Consider the following 23,150-nt stretch of genomic DNA (forward strand, 5'->3'; position numbering starts at 1 on the left):
TCTTTATCTGGCAATTCAGAGATTTCTTCTTGGTTTGGATCCACTGCTAGAAAACTAGTGTGATCTTCTGGGAGTGCTATAGAACCTTGTTTTGTCATATTACCAGAATTTTTTGGTTCCTTCTCATTTGGGTAGTCTGTTTCAGTGGAAAGATCTGGAACTCAAGGACTGCTCTTCAGATTCTTTTGTGCCATAGGATGATCCCTTGATATATGATGCTCTCTCCCTTCCCTAGGGATGGGGCTTCCTGAGAGCCAGACTGCAATGATTGTTATTGCCCTTCTGGGTCTAGCCACCCAGTGCGGCTACAGGGCTCTGCACTGGTGCCGGGGATATCTGCAAAGAGTCCTGTGATGTGATCCGTCTTCAGGTCTCCCAGCCATGGATACCAGCACCTGCTCCAGTGGAAGTGGCAGGGGAGTGAAGTGGATTTTGTGGGAGTTCTTGGTTATAGTTTTGTTTAGTGTGCCACTTTTCTCAAATTCTGGTTATGCTAGCAGTAAAGTTGTCATGTGGACAGACTCAGGACCTCTTGTTAGCCAGGGTCTTGAAGGTGATGGAATTAGCTGTTGTTTTCCCCTTCTTTGGAGCAGAGTTGTTCTGTTATGAGTTGCCATAATGGCTTGAGTTGGTTGGCCTCTAGGCAGGAGGGGCATATTTTTTTTTTTTTTTTTTTTTTTTTTTTTTGAGGTGGAGTCTCATTTACTCTGTCACCCAGGCTAGAGTACAGTGGTGCAATCTCGGCTCACTGGAACCTTCACCTCCCAGGTTCACGTTCTCCTGCCTCAGCCTCCTGAGTAGCTGGGATTATGGGTGTGCACCACCATGCCTGGCTAATTTTTCTATTTTTAGTAGAGGTGGAGTTTCACCATGCTGGCCAGGCTGGTCTCAAACTTCTGACCTCAAGCCCACCTTGGCCTTCCAGAGTGCTGGGATTACAGGAGTAAGCCACCATGCTTTGCCTGCCTGTGGTGGTGCTTTTAAGAGTGCACCAGTTACAGTAGTAGAAGGGGAATATAAACTTGCCCTATATTGACCAAGATGAATCCTTGGGTTTCTCAGGTGGCGGGTGGGGCCATAGAGCTTTCAAGAGTTTATATTTTTGTCTTTGGCTACCACGGCAGGTAGAAAAAAACCATTAGGTGGCGGCATGGTTAGGTGGGTCTGAGTTCAGACTGTCCTTGGGTGGGGTTTGCTGCAGCCACCGTAGGGGATGAGGCGGTGGTTCTAAGGCCAGTGGAGTTACGTTCCCAGGGGGATTATGGCTGCCTCTGCTGCTATAATTTGGTCACCAGGGAAGTGGGGGAAAGCCGGCAGTGACAGGCCTCACCCAGCTCTCATGCAGCCAGCAAAGCCAGTCTCACTCCTTCCATTTCCTACCAACAGCACTGAATATATATTCGGGCAGCTGGGAGCAGGACTGAGATCTTGCCCCAGCCTACAAGCCTCTCTGCTGAGAAAACCAGCAGGGCTCTCAGGCCTTGCCCCTCCCCACCTGCTGCACCTTCAGCTGCAGCTTCTGCACTCGTATCTGCACTTCCCGTTCACCACCCCTCACCCCGGATGCTGCTCAGGAAAATTCGTGCTCAGTCAAAATTATTACAAAGTTTGGCTAGGAACTTCCTTTACTGTGTGTCACCTTCCCAATTCCACTGGCTGCCTTCCCCAAGGACTCTTGTGAGATAGGGCCAGGAATAGCTTCCCTGGGCTCACGCTGGGGACCGAGAGTGCCTACACGGCTCTCCCACTGCCTCTTCTACTTTTATATTTCACTCAGCTCCCTATATCTGTTTCAGCTCTAGGTAAGTTTAAATCCTTCTCCTGTGATCTGGTTTTTCAGGTTCCCCAGTGGGGATGTGTGTTCAGAGGCAGACTTTCCCCCTTCTCACACTTGGAAAACTCACAGTTCTTTGGCAGGCTCATGGAGTTTGCAGTGGCAAGCTGCCTCTTTCAAAGGGTCTGTGAATTCTTTCGGTTTTCCTGATATGTTCCTGCAATGGTTCTTGGAGCAAAAGTTCACAACGTGAGTCTCTACACACTGTTCTGTCTGTCCAAATGGGAGTTGCACATTAGTCCTGTCTGCTATCAGCCATTTTTTCCAATAACACTTTAATCATACAACAAACTCTACACTTCTATTCCCCCTCCTCCCACATAAAACGTGAGCTGATGTCAAAATTTACATTTAAAAAATAATTAATATTTATTCTTAAGAAGTTATTGCAGCTCTAGTTATAGTGATTTTGCCTTTTAACCTTTACACTATATATATAATTGGTTTATTGTTAGAGTATTAGAGTGTTTTGAATTTGACAGTATATTTACTTTTACCAGTGAATTTTATATTCTCATGTGTTTTCATGTTACTAATCAGCATTTTTTTCTTCAGCTTGAAGAACTCCTTTTAGCATTTCTTATAAGGTAAGTCTAGTGGTGATAAACTACTTTTGTTTGTCTTAGAAAATCCTTATCACCTCTTCATTTATGAAAGACAGTATTGTGGGGGTATAATATCCTTGGCTGACAATTGTTTTATTTCAGGATTTTAAAAATTAGCTTTCTCACATTGACTGGAATTTCGAGTATATCATTCCACTCCCTTCTGGTCTGCAAAGTTTCTGCTGAAAAATCCACTTACAACTTTATGGTGGTTCCCACGTATGTAACAATTTGCTTTTGCTTTTTTGGCTTTCAAAACTCTCTCTTTGTCTTTAACATTGGACAATTTCATTATGATGTGTTTCATGGGTCTCTTTAGTTCATCTTATTATTCAGTGTCAGGCCTCTGAGCCCAAGCTAAGCCATCATATCCCCTGTGACCTGCACGTATACATTCAGATGGCCTGAAGCAACTGAAGATTCACAAAACTGAAAATAGCCTTAAACTGATCACATTCCACCATTGTGATTTGTTTCTGCCCCACCCTAACTGATCAACGTATTTTGTAATCTCCCCCATCCTTAAGAAGGTTCTTTGTAATCTCCCCAACCTTAAGAAGGTTCATTGTAATTCTCCCCACCCTTGAGAATGTACTTTGTGAGATCCCCCCCCCGCCCACAAAACATTGCTCCTAACTGCCTATCCCAAAACCTATAAGAACTAATAATCCCACCACCCTTTGCTGACTCTCTTCTGACTCAGCCTGCCTGCACCCAAGTGAAATAAACAGCCTTGTTTCTCACACAAAGCCTGTTTGGTGGTCTCTTCACACAGACGCATGTGACATTCAGTATCCTTTGGGCTTTGTAAATGTGGATTTCTATTTCATTCCCTAGGCTTGGGAAGTTTTCTGCCATTTTTTTTTTGAAATTTTTTTGTATCTTTCTCTTTTTTCCTTCTTGTACACTGATAATGCGTAGGTTGTTACATTTGATGATGTTCCATAAGTGTATTAAATTATCCCCACTCTTTTTCATTCTCTTTTATTTTTTCTTCTCAGATTGTATGATTTCCGTCTTTGAGTGCACTGACCCTTTCTTCTGCTTTATCTAGTCTGCTGTTTAATCCTTCTATTGAATGTTTTAGTTTAGTTATGTTATTCTTTTGCTTTATAATTTATATTTGGTAGTTTTTAAACTTTCTTTTTTATTGACATTCTCAGTTTGTTCTTACATTGTTCTCCTGACCTGGGTTAGCAACTTTTAGCAAACCATCATTTTGAATTCTCTGTTGGGTAAATCACGTATCTCCACTTCACTCATGTCAGTTTCTGGAAATTGACCTTGTTCTTTTATTTGAAATATATTTTCCTATGTCTTCATTTTCCTTCACTGTGTGTGGTGATTTATGTACATCAGATAAGACAACCACCTCTCTCAGTCTTGTCAGACTGGTCTCATATAGGAGAAAGATCTCAACAATGTATCCTGCCAGAGATTTTAAGGTCCTTCTCAAATCTCAAAAACAGATTGTTCTCTCTGTTTTTTGTGGCCCACTGGAGCTTGGAATGTGTTATGTCCTGTCAGTACCCTCATAAATAGTATGGTAGGAGCAAGAATCTTAGACATAGTTGAAAACGTTAGTGTATTAGATGTGTGTTGCAGTTCCTTCTGTCCTCATGGTGAAGTTGAGCAAAGATGTTTACCTCCCACTAGTCCTGTACTAAGCCAGAAAGAGAGTCTTTGTACTCACATTCAGGCTGCACCCTCTGATCCTGGGGAGAAAGCTGCTGGAAGTGGACCCATCATGTGTCCACCTCTTTGTTTTCTGTGGTCTATACTCTCACTTGGTTTCTTAACAAGTCTCATAACCTAAAATACCATCTATATCCAGACAACTCCTGCTGTGGTTTGGACGTACCCTCCAGAAAGCATGTATTGGAAATTTAATCCCCATTGCAACAGTGTTGGGCGGTGGGGCCTAATGAGAGGTGGTTAAGTCATGAGAGCTCCACTCTCATGAATGGATTAATGCCAAATATAAAAGGACTTGAGGCTGTGAGTTCAATGTCTTGCTCTCTCTTGCATGCTTCCTTGTCATGTGATGGCTTCTGCGATGTTGTGACTCAGCAAGAAGGTCCTCACCAGATGTGGTTCCTTGATCTTGGATGTCCCAGCCTCCAAAACCTTGAGCAAAATAAATTCATTTTCTCTATAAATTACCCAGTCTGTGGTATTCTGTTATGACTGCACAAAATGGAGGAAGACAATGCTCAAGTTTAGATCTGTAGCCTGGACCTGTCCCCTAAATTCCAGACCTGTATATGCAATTGTTTGCTTGACTTCACCATTTAGATCAATAATATACATTTAAAATTTTTTAAGTCTGAAACTGATCTCTTGATACCCACCCTCCTCAAACATATCTCCAGCAGTCTTCTCAATCTCAGTTAACAGTAACTCCATTCATCTAGTTACTTAGGTAAAACAAATGAACAAACTAAAGCCCTTGGTGTATTCTGACTTGTAGTTCTCTTTCTCTCTCTCTCTCTCCCACCTCCTTCCGTCTCTTTCTGTCTTACCCCATAGCTGATTTGTTAGCAAATGCTGTCATTTCCATCTTCAAAATAACTGGGCCACTTCTCACCAGTCTCATTGGTACTGCCATCGTCCAGTCCACCACTGTCTTTCGCCCAGATTATTAGAGTAGGCTTGTAGATATGTTTCCCAGGTCTGCCCATGTTACCTACAGTGTATTCTCAACTGAGCAACCAGTGTTCCTGTTAAAATGTAAGTCAGATCATGTCACTCCTCTGTTGAAAACCCTCCAATGACTTTTCATCTTATTCAGAGTAAAAGCCAAACTTCCTTCTAACAGCCACAAAGCCCTATGTGGCCTGATTACTTGTTACTTACCTCTATGACCTGAGTTCTTGAAAGTCTGTCCCTTATTTTGTTGACTGTAGCTACACTGGCCTTCTCATTGTCCCTTGAATCACCAGGTATGACTGTACCAAAGAGCAGTCTTTGGTATCTGCTCTTCCCTCTGCCTGGGATGCTTCACCCACACACACCTGTATGGCAAGCTCCTCTTCGAGCTCTATTCAGAAGTCACGTTCCCAGTGGAGCCTTCCCTGGTCACTCTATTTAACAGAATGTTCTTAACTCTGTTTAAGAGCGTTCAACCTTCCTAACCATTATGCATCTTCATTGTTTCATTTTTCTTGCTAACCATTGTCATTTTCTAATATGCTCTAATTTACTTATGTTATTAGCTGTTTTTCTCACTGAATGCTTCATGTAAGGAAGGATTTTTTTTTCTATTTTGTTCACCATTGTATCTCCAGTGCCTAGAACAGTGTCTCACACATGGTAGGCACTAAAAAAATATGTGTGGAATAAATGAAAGAATGAGTGAATACAATTTTTAAAAACATTTGATATATATTCAAAACTAATGTTCATTAGCAAGTAGACCCACAAGAATGGAATTATAAAAATAATTATATTTCTCAAAACAATGACTATCCCACCTTTTATTCCAGATCTATTTAATAATTACACTTAAGGGTGAAAGTTAAATTATAATTAATTGCTTTATGTCCTACCTAGAAAACCCTCAAAATTATAGCATTAGGATATTAATATTACTCTGAAACTATAAAATGCTATTTTATGTGCTTCTATATATAAGTTAAACATAAAGATGCTTAGCATGCCAGAAAACAATTTTGTTTGATGAAATTAGTCTTTCTCTTTCTGTTTAAAATTTACTTACTGTAAAAAAGTACTTAATATAAAATGACATTATATTTATATATAATTTAATTTTTATTCAGATTATTTTAATAAAATATTTCTAAAAAGGAATCATTTCACTGTTACACTGTTACTCATGGGTTGGTTAAGATCCATTTGAGAAAACTTTATATTTCTACTTTCCTATGAAATGCTTGAAGTATCCAGGAGACATAACTTATCGGAGAGTATGGGAAATGTCATACGGATCTCAATGACACAAATATTCCTAAAGAGTTTTGAAATATTTTTGTTAGAAAATAATTTTCAAAATCCAATTTAAAAAATTGATTTTCTGAAACGTATGCAGCATAAGTGGCCAAAGAAACCCTTTTTAAATTTTTCATTTTAAACACTTGAAGGAGTAAGTCTTTTCTCTACAGCAATGAAGTTCTCATCATTTTTATATAGTTAAATACATTCAGATCATTGGTATTAATTTGCCTCTTCCTTTTTTTGCATCTTTATTTTGAACTCTAGTGGTTGGAATTCATTTAGTACAAAAAAGAATTTAATTTTCATTGAGGCTTTTTTAGGCACTGTATGACTGCAAGAATAGAAAAGAAGAGATCCAGAGCTCCAGCTACTGCAAAAGAACGGACTTTGTAGGAAACACAAAGAAGAAAGCATCCAATGCTATTAACTCTATTAACTTTTTTTTAGAGACAAGTTCTTACTCTTTTACACAGGCTGGAGTGCAGTGTCACAGTGACAGCTCAAACTCCTGGACTTAAGTAATCCTCCCACCTCAGCCTCCTAAGTAGCTGAGACCACAAGTGCGTGCTACCACACCTGGCTATGGGGTCTTGCCGTGTTGATCGGGCTGGTCTTGAACTCTTGGGCTCAAGCAATCCTCCTGCCTCAGCCTCCCAAAATGCTAGGATTACAGGCATGAGCTAAGTGCCCAGCTAATGTGATTAATCATTTTCTTAATCTTTCCTAGATCATTGCTGGTGATTCCTAAAATTTAGTACTAATAATATTTACTTTAATTTTGGCATTACTATTGTGAAAGCCCCCTTCACATAATAACACTGACTCACTTAAGAGTCAAGAGCTCAAAAATATATGTAGAGGCCATTATCTGCAAAAGATACATTCTTTTGGCTTCTGGGAATGTCATGTGTCTTAGTGAGTTTTTGCTGATCGTTAAGTGGGACCCACCTCTAAAGTTAATTGCAATATCAGTTTTGGAGGAGAAATTTATTCAAACCATAGGACCATGCATTAGCAAAATTTGACCAAGAGAAAAGAAGTTGTTATAGATGCTGTGCAAGGATTGAAAGATCTGAGGAGTCCAAATGATTCTGCCAGCAAGAAAGAAGAGTGTCATTCAAAGGTCCGGTGGCAAAGGAAGTTGCAGATTCATGCATTCAAACACGCAAACTACACCCTTCTATTATGTTCACATAAAATGGTCATGGTGATGCCCGAGACTCTTCTCCAGCAAATGCAAGGAGAAGAGTCTCTAGAAGAGGGGTGGGTTTGACTTTATCTGTATGCTTTGATGCTATGCCCTCTATAATATATAAAAGCATTTTATAAATTGATTTCAAAAATGTAGAGAAAAGACATTTCACTTGGTTATAGAGAAAGGCAAATTAATATGGGGAATCTGAAAAGGAAAAACCTGTGGTGAGCAAAAAAACAACTTACAATAACATACAGGGGAATGGTCTACAGCTATTTACAACCATACTGTGCCAAATGACATATGGCTTCCTAGCATTCAAATGGAGTTAATCACGTTCAATTTGAAATTCATCAGGAAATTTATTTTTTGCTTTGCTCATGTCTCAGTCAATTTAAACCATAAGATTTGAAATAGACTCTAAGAGAAAGAAATCAGTTGTTCCAAGATTCACCAACCTGAACACCAAGAATTTTGATTTCTTACTATATCAAGACAAAACTAAGGTTAAGTGATGATGGTCATCAGACCCAACATTCTATAGAAGCATTTAATGATCACCAAAAGAGGCAAATATTTAGTCATGAATAGACTATTTTTTATCCTTTTATTTTGAAATAATTACCAAGTTCCAGAAAATGTGCAAGAATAATAAAGATTTCTCTATATCCTTTATCTAAGTTAACTAATTTAAACTTGTTTTATCATTCTCTTTACATATCTATATCTTATCTATATTCATATTATTGTTTGTTTTCTGAACCATTTGAGAGTAGATCTCATGCATCGTGCCCCTTTACCTTTTAATACTTCAGTGTCTATTTGCAAGGATATTCTTTTATATAACCATAGTACACTTGTTAAAATCAGGAAATTACAATACTTTTATCGAATCAGAAGTCCTATTCCAGCTGGGCATGGTGGTTTACGCCTTTAATCCCAGCACTTTGGGAGGCCAAAGCAGGAGGCTTGCTTGAGCCTAGGAGATCGAGACCAGCTTAGGCAACATAGCAAGAACCCATATCTACAAAAAAAATACAAAAAGTAGCCATGATGGTGGTGTATGCCTGTAGTTCCAGCTACTCAGGAGGCTGGGGAGAGAGGATCGCCTGAGCCCATGAGTTCAAGGTTGCAGTGAGATATTAATACACCACTGCACTCTAGCATGGGTGACAGAGTGAGACCCTATCTCAAAACAAAAACAAAAACAGAAGTCCGCATTCCATTTTCATCCAATGTCTCTATGTCTTTATAGTAGAGTCATCCCTTGGTATCCACAGGGGATTGGCTCCAGGACCTCTGCAGAAACCAAAATCCATGGATGCTCAAGTTCCTTATATAAAATGGCACAGTATTTGCCTATAATTTATGCACCTCCTCCTATATACTTTAAATAATTTCTAGGTTATGTATAATACCTATTATAACATAAATGCTATGTAAATAGTTGTTATACTGGATTTTTAAATTGTTCTATTATTTTTATTATTGTATTGTTGTTGTTATTTTTCCAAAATATTTTCAATCCATAGTTGGTTTAATCCACAAATGGGAAACCTGCCAATAGAGAGGGCCAATTGTATTTTCCTCCCCTTCAGTAGGATCCAGTTCAGCACGACATATTGCATTTAGTTGTCATGTCTTTTTAAAAAACAAATTATTTACTTATTTTTATTATTTTTAAATTAACACATAATTATACATATTTATGGGGTACAATGTGATTTTTTTTTTCTTTTTTGAGATGGAGACTCCCTTTGTTGCCCAGCCTGGAGTGTAGTGGGGCAACCTCAGCTCACTGCAATCTCTGCCTTCTGGGTTCAAGCGATTCTTGTGCCTCAACCTCCCAAGTACCTGGGATTACAGGTGCCGGCCACAACACCCCGCTAATTTTTTTTTTTATTTTTAGTGGAGACTGGATTTCACTGTGTTGGCCACGCTGGTCTTGAACTCCTGACCTCAAGTGATCTGCCAGCCTCGGCCTCCCAAAATGCTACGATTATAGGCGTGAGCCACTGCGTCCAGCCCAGTGTGATATTTTGATTTGTGTGTATAATGTGTAATGATCAAATCAGAGTAGTTAGCAGATTTATCACCTTAAACATTTGTAATTCCTTTCTGTTAGGAACATTTAAAATCCTCTCTTCCAGCTATTTTTAAATATGCAATAAATTATTATATAATACTGTTAACTATAGTCACCCTACAGTGATATAGAACACTCAAACTTATTCCTCCTATCTAGCTGTAATTTTGTATCTACTAACCAACTTCTCCCACCCACCTCCCTGCTACACTCCTCAGCCTCTGGTAATCACTATCCTCCTCTCTACATTTACGGCATCAACTTTTTTAGCTTCCACATATGTGTGATAGCATGTAGCATTTATCTTTCTGTGCCTGACTTATTTCACTTAACATAATGTCCTCCAGCCTCATCCATGTTGCCTTGAATGACAGGATTTGCCCTTTTTTATGGCTGAATAATATTCTACTGTGTACATAATGTATATACGTTTATATACACATATTTTCTTTATCCATTCATCTGTTGACAGACATGGTGATTCTATATCTTAGCTATTGTGAACAGTGCTGCAATAAACATGGGAGTGCAGCTATCTCTTCTGATTTCCTTTGCTTTTAATATATACTAAGTAGTGGGACTGCTGGATCATATGGTAGTTCTATTTTTAGATTTTTGAGGAAACTCCATACTGTTTTCCATAGTGGTTGTACTAATTTACACTCCAACCAATAGTGGAATGTATAAGAGTTTCCCCCTTCTTCACATTCTTGCCAAAATCTGTTTTTTGTTTGTTTCTTTTTTGATGATAGCCAGACACCCATTCTAACTGGAATGAGATGATACATCATTGTGATTTTGATTTGCATTTCCCTGAAGATTAGTGATGTTGAGTATGTTCTCATATACTCGTTGGCCATTTCTATATTTTCAGAGATGTCTATTCAGATCATTTACCCATTTTAAAATAGTATTATTTGGGTTTCTTTGCTATTGAGTTGAATTCCTTGTGTATTCTGGATATTAATCCTTTATCAGATGGATAATTTCTTCTATTCTATGACAAATACTTTTTTCCCATTCTGCAGGTTGTCTATGTACTCTATTGAGTATATCCTTTGCCGTGCTGAAACTTTTAAGTTTGTTATGATCCCATTTGTCCATTTTTGCTTTTGCTGCTATTTGTGCTTTTGAGGTCTTATCCACAAAATCTTTGCACAGCCCATTGTCCTGAAGCATTTCACGTTGTTTTCTTCTAGTAGTTTCATAGTTTCAGATATTACATTTAAGTTTTAATCCATTTTGAGTTGATTTTTATATATGGTGGGAGATAAGAGTCTAGTTTCTTCATTCTTCTACAGATGGATATCCAGTTTTCCCAGTACCATTTACTGGACAGACTGTCCTTTCCCCAGCCAATGTTATTGGTACCTTTGCTGTGAATCAGTTGAATGTACGTATGTGGATTTATTTGTGGGTTCTCTATTCTGTTTCATTAGTCTCTGGGTCTGTTTTAATGCTAGTATGCTGTTTTGGTTGCTATAACTTTGTAGTATATCATGAAGTCAAATAGTGTGATTTATCTAGCATTTTCTGTTTGTTCAGGATTGCTTTGCCTGTTTGGGCTCTTTTTTGGTTTCATATGAATTTTAGAATTGCTTTTCCTATTTCTATGAAAAATATCATTAGTATTTAATATGGATTGCTTTGAATGTGCACATTACTTTGGACAGTATATTATGTCTCTTTATTCTTCTTTGATGTGGAACAGTTCCTCAGCCTTTGTCTTTCATGACATTGACATTTTTGAAGAATATATTTCAGTTATTTTATAGGATGTTCTTCACTTCATGTTTGTCTAATGTTTACTCATGATTAGATTCAAATGCAGGTAATGCATTCTCTGGCCCAAACACCACGTAAGTAGTGTCCTTCTCAGGATATCGCACTTGGAGACACATGATATAAATTGGCCCTTGGTTATTAATATTAATTTTGATGACCTAGTCAATATATTGTCTTGTTTCTGCACTGAATAGTTACTATTTTCCACTGTGCAACTAAATAGAAGCACTTTTAAAGACCTCATCAAAGTAGATGTATCATTCCTTGACAATTCTTGCCCAAACCAGAATGGAAAATACCCAGCCCCACCACTCACTCCAAACTTAACAATTAGAATTTTGAGTAAAGGCTTTCTTTTATTTATTTATTATTTAATTAATTAATTTATTTCTGAGACAGAGTCTTGCTCCATTGCCCAGGCTGGAGTGCAGTGGTGCAATATTGGCTCACTGCAACCTCCACCTCCCGGGTTCAAGTGATTCTTCTGCTTCACCCTCCCAAGTAGCTGGGATTACAGACACGTGCCACCACACCCGGCTAATTTTTGTATTTTTAGTAGAGACATGATTTCACCATGTTGGCCAGGCTTGTCTCGAACTCCTGACCTCAAGTGATCTGCTCGCCTCAGCCTCCCAAAGTGTTGGGATGACCGGTGTGAGCCACCGCACCTGGCTGTTTTATTTATTTAATCATCAGTATAGACTCATGGATTTAATTGAACTTAATACATTATATATTATTACCATCCTTATTTATTGTGATGCTCAAATTGTCCCAGACTTGGATGATGAGAGCCCCTTTGAGCTGACTTCTGTGTCTATTCATGGATAGACTCGAATGCGAGCCATAATTTTTTTTGTTTGAACGTTTTATTACTTTCTGACATAAGATGTTCCATGCTCATCTGTGCCTGGAATTAGTCATTTCTTCTGTGCCCCAAACCTGGGATTAGTCATTTCTTCAAGGACCCTGAATCCTTTTAGTGGGTAAAGGTATCTGGGAAACCAAAATTTATTAACTGATACTAAGTGTGCTGATTGCAACTGGGTGTCATTATTTCCAGTTCCTTTCAACTGACAGAGCTAGGAAATCACCAGTTTATACTGATAATTCCAATTACAAATATATTAAACAACTTGGTACTGTCCCACAGGTCACTTTTTTTCTTTTCAGTCTTTTTCCCTCTTGAATGCTTCCGCTTGAAAGCTTTTTTAAAAAAAATAATTTTTATTTTATTTGATTTATTTTTTGAGACAGAATCTCACTCTGTCTCCCAGGCTGGAGTGCAGTGGCATGATCACAGCTCACTATAGCCTTGACCTCCTGGACTCAGACAATCCTCCCATCTCAGCCCCCCAAGTAGGTGGTACTACAGGTGTGCACCACCATGCTTGGCATTTTTATTTTTTATTCATTATTATTATTATTATTATTATTATTATTATTATTTTTTTTTTTTGAGACAGAGCTTCGCTTTTGTTGCCCAGGCTGGAGTGGAATGGCACGATCTCTGCTTACTGCAACCTCCGCCTCCCAGGTTCAAGCGTTTCTCCTGCCTCAGCCTCCCAAGTAGCTGAGATTACAGGCATGTACCACCACGTCAGGCTAATTTTTTGTTTTTAGTAGAGACCAGGTTTCTCCATGTTGGTAAGGCTGGTCTCAAACTCCTGACCTCAGGGGATCCACCCACCTCGGCCTCCCAAAGTGCTGGGGTTATAGGCATGTGCCACCGTGCCCAGCCCATACTCAGCATTTTTTGTACTTTTTGTAGAGATGGGGATTCACCACGTTGCCCAGACTGTTCTCAAACTCCTGGGCTCAAGCAATCTGCTTGCCTCGGCCTCCCAAAGTGCTGGGATTACAGGTATGAGCCCCCGCGCCTGGCCCCAAAAACATTTCTATTGCTATATATTCAGGTTTATTATCTTTACTTTTATAATGTTTAACGTGCTAATAGTTCTATGCAGTGAAATGTTTCATTTCAGATACTGTCTTTTTCAGCTCTGAAATTTCCATTTGGCTTTTTCTTTTTATATCTTACATTTCTCAACTCATTGTACCTACATTTTCCTTTATGTTCTTGAGCATATTCATAAAAGATATTTTAGGCTGGGCACAGTGGCTCACGCCTGTAATCCCAACACTTTGGGAGGCCAAGGCAGGCGATCACTTGAGGTCAGGAGTTCAAGACCAGCCTGGCGAACATGGTGAAACCCCGTCTCTACTAAACATACACAAAATTAGCTGGGTGTGGTGGCAGATGCCTGTAATCCCAGCTACTGGAGAGGCTGAGGCAGGAGAATCACTTGAACCCAGAGACAGAGGTTGCGGTGAGCCGAGAGTGTGCCACTGCACTCCATCTTGGGTGACAGAGCAAGACTCCATCTCAAAAAAAAAAAAAAAAAAAAAGATATTTTAAAGGATTTATCTACTAATTCCATACTTTCTGGGTCTGTTGCAAGTGGGCCAATTTTTCTTTGCTTATGGATCACATTTTTCTGCTTCTGTGCATGTTTAGTAATATTTAATTGGATATTGAAAATTGTGAATTTTTTTTGTTGAGTGCCAGATTTTGTTGTCTTTCCTTAAAGAGGGCTGGATTTATTCTGGTAGGGAGTTATAACTTTTTTTGAAGCTTTAAAAAGCTTTGTATGTTGCTGTGGATTTTTTCCATTGTTTCATTTATCTTCTTCAGAGACTTCAATTATATGTATATCGTATTTTGTGTGGATGCCTGTTTTCCATTCCCATCACATTCCGTCTGATCCATTTTTTTCTTTTTTCTTTCGTTTTTTTTTGTTTGTTTGTTTGAGACGGAGTCTCATTATGTTACCCAGGCTGGAGTGCAATGGTGCCATCTAGGCTCCCTGCAACCTCTGCCTCCCAGTTTCAAGTGATTCTCCTACCTCAGCCTCCCAAGTAGCTGGGATTACAGGCATGCACCACCACCCGGCTAATATTTGTACTTTTAGTGGAGACAGGGTTTCACCATGTTGGCCAGGCTGGTCTCAAACTCCTGACTTCAAGTGATCTTCCCGCCTTGGCCTCCCAAATTGCTGGGATTACAGGTGTAAGCCATCGTGCCTGGCCTGGGAGGAGACTTTCATCAGGTAAGTATTGTTTTTGAATGTATGATCCTAAGTGGGGTTTTTTTTTTTTTTTTTTTTTTTGACAGAGTCTTGCTTTTTTTCCCCGGCTGGGGTGCAGTGGTGCAATCTCAGCCCACTGCAAGCTCTGCCTCCCAGGTTCACCTCATTCTCCTGCCTGAGCCTCCTGAGTAGCTGGGACTACAGGCACCCGCCACCGCGCCCAGCTAATTTTTTGTATTTTTAGTAGAGATGGGGTTTCACCGTGGTCTCCATCTCCTGACCTCGTGATCCACCCGCCTTGGCCTGCCAAAGTGCTGGGATTACAGGCGTGAGACACCACGCCTGGCCTCTAAGTGGTTTTTAAAAATTATTTTTACTTGCTTGTCTATCCTTGCAAATAGATACTTAAGTATTAGGGCATAAAGGGGCATGATGCATGCAACCTACTCTGAAATGGTTCAGAAAAAAAAAACAATAATATGGATATAGATAAGATATATATATGTAGAGGGAATGATAAAACAGGTTTAAATTAATAAACTTAAGGGATATAGAGAAGTTCTCTTTATTATTCTCGCAAATTTTCTGGAACTTTGTGATTCTTTCAAAATAAAAGTGAGGCAGGAGAATAGTACCTGGAGGCAAGGAACCTAAGGTTGTTTCACACCAACTTTCTAGAACTAAATTGAAAGGAAACCCGTAACTTTCCGCGTCTAAATAACAAAAGGACCTTTTCTGCCTGGCAGATGGGAATTTGGCTGCCTGTAACAAATCAGACTGATTGCAGGTAGAGTCTTTACTTGCAACTTTGTAACTCCACCCTAACCTCTGACTGCAACCAATCAGATGTTTGCACAGGAGTGTGACCTTTGTTACTTCACTTCAGCCGCTGGTTGGCTGCTTTCTGCAACCAATCAGACTGACTGCGGGCTATCACTTCATTTACATGAGGTGAGCATGAAGTAACCAATGCGAAACTTCTAGGGGGCATTTGAACCCAAGAAGATTCTGTATCGGGGCCCTCAAGCTGCTGCTTGGGTCCCCTCCCACAGTGTGAAGTGTACTTTTGTTTTCAATAAACCCCTGCTTTCATTCTTTTGTTGCTTCATTCTTTCTTTGCTTTGCTGGGCATTTTGTCCAATTCTTTGTTCAAAACGCCGAGAACCTGGACAACTTGCAGTCACGACCCACTACTGGTGACAAAAGCTTAAAAATAGTCTATTCGTGACTAAATACAGAAACCATAACTTGCCTCCTTTGATAACCATCAAATACTTATGTAGAAGTTATTGATGAGGAATTTATGGGGAGGTGGAGCAAAGGTCACTCTTGCTAGGCTTTAACAAAGAGACTGGTGGCATTTGCCCCTGCCCAAGAGATCTGTGGAACTTCGAACTTGAGAGAGATGATTTAGGGTACCTGGTGGAAGAAATGTCTAAGCAGCAAGGTGTTCAAGATATGAACTGGCTTTTTCTGAAAGCATGCAGTCATCTGCATTCACAAAAAGATTATCTGAAATTGGAACTTATGTTTAAAAGGGAAGTAGAGCATAAAAGTTTGGAAAACTTGCAGCATGACTATGCCTTAGAAAAGAAAAACTCATTTTCTGGGGAGAAATTCAAGTCTTCAGATGCAGAAATTTGCATAAGAGAAGCCAAATGTTAATAGCCAAGACAATGGGGAAAATGTCTCCAGAGCATTTTAGAGACCTTCAAGGCAGTCCCTCCCATTACAGGCCTGGAGACCTAGGAGGGAAAAATGGTTTCCTGGGTGGGGTCCAGGGCCCTGCTTCTCTGTGCAGCCTTAGGACATGGTGCCCAGCATCCCAGCTGCTCCAGCTCCAGCTGTGGCTAAAAGGGGACAAGGTACAGCTTGGGCCATTGCTTCAGAAGGTGCAAGCCCCAAGCCTTGGTGGTTTCCACATGGTGTTGGGCTTGTGCATATGCAGAAGACAAGAGCTGAGCTTTGGAAGCCTCTACCTAGGTTTCAGAGAACGTATGGAAATGCATGGATGTCTAGCAGAAGTCTGCTGCAGGGGCAGAGCCCTCATGGAGAACTTCTACTAGGACAACACGGAGTGGAAATGTGAGGTTGTAGTTCCCACAGAGTTCCCGCTGGAGCACTGCCTATTGGAGCTGTAAGAGGACTGCCCTGCTCCAGTGGCTCATGCCTGTATTCCCAGCACTTCAGGAGGCTGAGGCAGGCAGATCACCTGTGGTCAGGAGTTTCAGACCAGCCTGGCCAACATGGCAAAACCACAGCTCTACTAAAAATAGAAAAATTAGCTGGGCATGGTGGTGGGCACCTGTAATCCCAGCTACTCTAGATGCTGAGGCAGGGAGAATTGCTTGAACCTGGGAGGTAAAGGTTGCAGTGAGCCGAGATCACGTCATTGCACTCCAGCCTGGGCGATAGAGCAAGACTCCATCTCAAAAAAAAAAAAAGAGAGTCACTGTCCTACAGATCCATGGAGAAGCTGCAGGCACTCAATGCCAGCCTGGGAAAGCAGTTCTAGGGGCTGTACCCTGTGGAACCACAGGGGCAGAGTTGCCCAAGGACTTGGGAGACAACCCCTTGCATCACTGTGCCCTGGATGTGAGACATGGAGTCAAAGGAGATTATTTTGGAGCTTTAAGATTTAATGAGTGCCCTGCTGGGTTTTGGACTTGCGTGGTGCCTGTGGAGCCCCTTCGTTTTGGCCAATTTCTACCATTTGGAACAGGAACATTTACCCAATGCCTATATCCCCATTGTATCTTGGAAATTACTACTTGCTTTTGATTTTACAGGCTCATAGGCAGAAGCGACTTGCTTTGTCTCAGACTTCGTACTCGTACTTTTGAGTTAATGCTGGGATGAGTTAAGACTTTGGGGGACTGTTGGGAAGGCATGATTGGTTTTGAAATGTGAAAAAGACATGAGATTTGAGAGAGGTCAGGGTGGAATGATATGGTTTGCCTCTGTGTCCCTATCCAAATCTCATCTTGAATTGTAATCCCCATGTGTCAAGGGCCTGGTGGGAGGTGACTGGACCATGGGGGCAGTTTCCCCCATGCAGTTCTAGTGATAGTGAGTTCTCATGAGATCTGATGGTTTAAAAGTGTTTCGCAGTTCCTCCCACCTCCATCCGCCATGTAAGATGTGCCTTGCTTCCCCTTTGCCTTCCACCATGACTGTAAGTTTCCTGAGGCCTCCCTAACCATATGGAACTGTGAGTCAGTTAAACCTCTTTTGTTTATAAGTTGCCCAGTCTCACGTAGTTTCTTTTTTATTTTTATTTATTTATTTATTTTTGAGATGGACTCTTGCTCTGTCACCCAGGCTGGAGTGCAGTGGCATGATCTTGGCTTACTGCAACCTCCGCCTCCTGGGTTCAAGCAATTCTCCTGCCTCAGCCTCCTGAGTAGTTGGGATTACAGGCACCCACCACCACGCCCAGCTAATTTTTGTATTTTTAGTAGAGATGGGTTTCACCATGTTGGTCAAGCTGGTCTTGAACTCCTGACCTCAGGTGATCTGCCTGCCTCGGCCTCCCAAAGTGGGTAGTTTCTTTATTGCAGGGTGAAAATGGACTAATACACAGGGAAAAGAATTAGATGACTTTAAAATACAGTATTTTGACCATCCATTCTTAATGGGATATATTATGTAGACAAAAAGAATGCAATAAAATATTAAACTGCATTCAGTAATTAGTCTTGTTGGTAGTAGTAACATTGGTATTGTATCGTGAAACTATTGGAATTACTTTTTAGAATATACCAGATACGTTATTATGTAAATGTCATTAGGAAACAAAATGTTCAGTACAGGTTGAGCATCCCTAATCCGGAAATTCAAAATCCAAAATGCTCCAAAATCTGGATCTTTTTGAGGTCAACATGACATCTCAAGTGGAAGATTCTACCTCTAACCTCATGTGATGGGTTGTAATAAAAACACAGGCAAAATGGCTTCATGTGCAAAATTATTGAAAATATTGAATAAAATTACCTTCAGGTTTTATGTGTAAGGTGTATATGAAACATAAATGAATTCTGTGTTTAGATTTGGGTCGCATCCCCAAGATATTGCTTTATGTATGTGTAAATATTCCAAAATCTGAAAATATCTGAAACACGTCTGGTTCCAAGCATTTTGGATAAATGCTTCTCAACCTAAGAAAAAAAAATTACAAATATAAAATCAAAGAAATTAAGTTGAAACTCTGTAATCTTAAATTTGAATTGGAAATATCAGTATGAATTCAAGATTTTTTTCTCTTGAAAAAATTATCGATTTCCCAGCTCTATTAGAAAGAGGTAATGCCCAGTGGCAATGAGTACTCCTGATTATGGTTTCTGACTGCCATTTCCTACTTAAAGGAACTGAGGCTCTTTGGAGGAATGACTGATTCCATGTCAGGGGCAGGAAATGTACAAAATAAGTTTGGGCCATTTTGTGCCAGAAAGCAAGAAAACTATCAAAGATTAATGTGACCACATCTACAATACATAGGAACCAATTCAAGTAATTTCTCACTGGCCAAAAGTGGGACAATTTGAGCATCAAAAAGAATAATTAAAGCACTTCAAATATGTGAAAAATACATGTATTCATGATAATTTTTTAAAAAAGATCATTAGAAGTTGCTAGGGCACTAACTCATTATTTTGAAAATGGATAAATGAAAAGAAACAAATGTGGATCCTATCTTTCATCTTCAAACTATATTTCAGGATAACCAAAGAGTTAATGAAAAATGTTATGGTAGAATTCCAGCTAATAAATCTAGCAGGAATGTTAGAATTAGAAATTCATTATTTTGCAACCTCTAATGAAATACTGGATTGAGTCACAATTAATGGATGCTAAAATAATCAGGTGATGGTTGATGAAAAATGTAATGTAGGAATCAGGCTGACACCATCTCAACCCATGAGGAATATTTCACCATAAAACAGAACTATCAGCCGTATGTGCCTCATGATGTGATGTAAGAGGAAGTACACAGCAACTACCATGAAGTATATGCTTACCTAAAATATAGAACCTCAATCTAATAAAAATCCTAGATCTGACTACCTATTTGCAGAAATAGGAGTAATATCACAAGGAAGTAATTAGCTAAATCTAGAATATGGGACATTCAGTAGTACAAATGGCCTGGTTTCTACAGTAAATCTATGGTATGAAGTGTGAGGTGCTGGTAAAATTGAGTAAAAGGGACTTAAGAAATATCACAATTTGTGATGGTATTAGGTGGGGTGGGGTGGGGGAAGAAACAACTAAGTACAATGTATGGACTTGTTTGGATCTTGAATAAAGCAACTGTAAACAGAATCTTTGATATAATCGAAAAAAATTTAATACTTGGGGGGTGATGGATAGTATTGAGATTTTTCTTAATTTTGTGTGATAATGGCATAGTGGATATGATTTTTGAAAGTTCTTATCAGATGTACATATTGAAGTTGGGATATGCTTTATAATACTTTAGCAAAAAAAGTGGGGACATAGTAGGGAGGAGGGAAGGGAAGAACTGTCTGTCAACAAATGTTGATAACTGTTGAAGCTGATAACTGTTGAACTTACTAGGGCTGAGGTTGATTATACTATTACCTCTCTTTTTGCATATGTTTAACTTTTCCCATAAGAAAATGTTTTAGGAAAAATTATCTAGCTTTCTCCAACCTGGGTTGGTTGGTATAAGTTACTGATTGTAACTATCCCAAAAGTTGGTTCAACATTAAGGTAATGTTTGTTAGGAAAAAAAATTAGATCAACACATTATTTAGTATCCCAGGTTTTTGAGCATTTATTTTAAAAATTCACTATAATGAGAGATGATTATACATGTTTGTTATATTTCTGAGATGATCAATTTTAACAGGATTGATGGTAATTTTTAAATCATAAACTGATAAAGTTTGATGACTGATAAATCTCCCCAATATATAGAAAATCTATTTAATTATTTTGTTTTCATAAGGGAACAACCTTGGTGGAAGGTACAGCTGTCTCTATGTACAAGGAGAAGCACAGAGCTCACGTGTGCATCTGGCAGAACCCCCAGTACAGAGACAAGCAGGTGCTGTTTTCCAATGACACCTACTTGTGTGTGTCCTAATACTATAGTTAGAAAATGGCTCAGATTTTCGAGTTGCTTTTCCCAGAACTCAAAGATCGTCTTCCTGTTTATCTTGGTGGAATGCCTATGCTATACTTGTGATTTTTCTGTTCTCTGTAACCTATTAAAACAAGATTGTCACAGATGGGGAAATAAGAGGTCATTAGTTAACAATCAGATGTTTGATTTCTTGAGCAGAAAAGATACTCTGTTGTGTTTTTAAAAACATTTTTAAAGGAGAAATAGGGCTACTCCTTGGAAGGCAGATACTTGTTCACTGGGCTTTCCTCAAGAGTCAACACAGTCGTTTCTAAATTCATTACCCCCTTCAACTCTATTCTTGTAGTTAACATAAGCTTTGCCTCTTCTAATTCTTGTCAGTTCACAGTGGTTACTTCTTTATAGCTTAAGTAAATACTGCCAGAAGAGCAAAGGGAAGCCAAATAGGTGGACAATTAGCTTTTGTCTAACTTGGTATGATATGGAGAGGAAAGCACTCTTTAATTCATTCTTCAATTTCTAGAACAGTTGCTCTTGATTAGGTTAGGGGCAGAAAAAACATTTGTGATAATTTCTGGCTTTGAGAGACACAAGCCTTTGTTCGCCCCAGAGTATTAGTTAACCCACCTAGTGTTCCTAATCATGTATTAAGGATTGGGAAGGACATTCATTGCCTCACTCTCTGTTTCACCTTCTGTAAAACTGGTAGAATAACAGTACCCATTTCATAGCATTGTATGATGATCAAATTAGTTAATATTTGTAAAATGCTTAGAACACAGATTGGGTACATAATAGCAATTACCACACGTGTTTATAAGATAAATTCCTTTGTGCTGCCTTCCGTTAAAGTTTAAATAAGTAAATAAATAAATTAAATAAATACTTGCATGACATTTTGAAGTCTCTCTACAACATCTGAGTAAGTGGTGGCTGCGACAATGCTACTGGAGTTCCAAAATCTTGTTGGTGACAAGATTGTTCACCAGCATATGGTGTGGTGAAAACTCACTAACTTGCAATTAGTTCAGATTATTAAGCCTGAATAGGTGAAAATCCTGAAATCAAGGATCTTTGGAACTATTTGAAATCAGTATTTTGTATTTGCCTGTTCTATTCATTAAAATGTTGCAAGCGTTCTATTTGATGGATTAAGTATATTTAGGATATACATGTTCAATTTGTGATTTTGTATACTTAATTGGAACAAGAAAGCTAATAAAGGTTTTGCTATGGGGAATCTATTCTTTTAAGTAAACTTCAATGAAAATGTATGACTAGAGCATATAGAGAGGTAAATAATTTGTGGACACACCATAGACTGAAATAGTAAATTTAAAAGAAATTGTTGGAAGAATCAAGTGTTTGTGGAATGAGTCCTCCTAGTAAAGTTCCTGCTCTTGTGAATAATTAAGCATCATTTATAATTACTACAGTAAAAGGAAGCCTAAGAAGTATCAGACTCTACTTGTATTTAAATTACACTTTACTAATTTATGTGTATGAAAAATCTTTTAAAAGCTTATTTTCGTAAGCCATGAGATAACTCTTTTACATTTTAAGAATTTCTGAATTTGCTTGGATTTTATTAGTGCAAACGGCAGAGCTAGCAATTCCTTTTTCTGTGTTCCCATTCCATCCTATTCATCCCTCTTTTAGGAAACTCTGAACTCTGGATTGTCCTTGTTTACATATCTGCCTCCTGCACTGGACTATGTGTGTAGTATGACGAATTCATTTGTTTGTCAAGGATAGTCTAGCACATGGTATACTCTCAATACATTTGCTGAACAGCCTAATTAGTAATGTGCGTGACAATGACATTTTACTATATTTAATAAAGCTCTGGGAAAGTAGGATACACATAAGACAGGTCCAGGTCTAAATGATTTACAGAAACTTGGATTTTTAGTTCGGTTTGAAATTTGAAGATGTGAGTATATTTAATCTCAGTTTCCCAAAGGACAAGCTAATTGGAATTATCATCCTCTTTCATTTGATTGGATCCCCAGAATGCCATTTACGGATGCAGCAGAATTTTTTAACAGTTTTAAATTCTGTATATTTGATGAAGAGGTTTTATATTTTTGGATTCAAGCCTCTTTTTAAACTTCTGCAATGTGGTTTACAATAATTCCTCATATCCTGCTTTTGAAATATATATTGCAGCTTTCGTAAGTTGGGAAGGTTATATTTCAAGGACTGAAGTTACAGTATACTCAAGGGGTACACAAGCCTAGCACCGCATTTTCCAGAGTGTTCGATAAAGATTGTTAAACTCTAAATCACAGGCCTTTTAATTCTTAAGATAAATAGCAGCAGAAAGAAACATCTTTGGCTTATTTCTGGTAAGGTTTTTATGCTCTGTAAAACAAAGAATTGTATTCATCCGCGCAGCACAGATTCTATTAAAAATAAGTGTGAGAGTCGTTAATGTAGTACTGCTCATTTACCACCAAAATTCACTCTTCAGGAAAAATTCCATCAGTTTAA

Source organism: Piliocolobus tephrosceles, chromosome 1, assembly GCF_002776525.5.
Source record: "Piliocolobus tephrosceles isolate RC106 chromosome 1, ASM277652v3, whole genome shotgun sequence".
Classification (NCBI taxonomy): Eukaryota; Metazoa; Chordata; class Mammalia; order Primates; family Cercopithecidae; genus Piliocolobus; species Piliocolobus tephrosceles.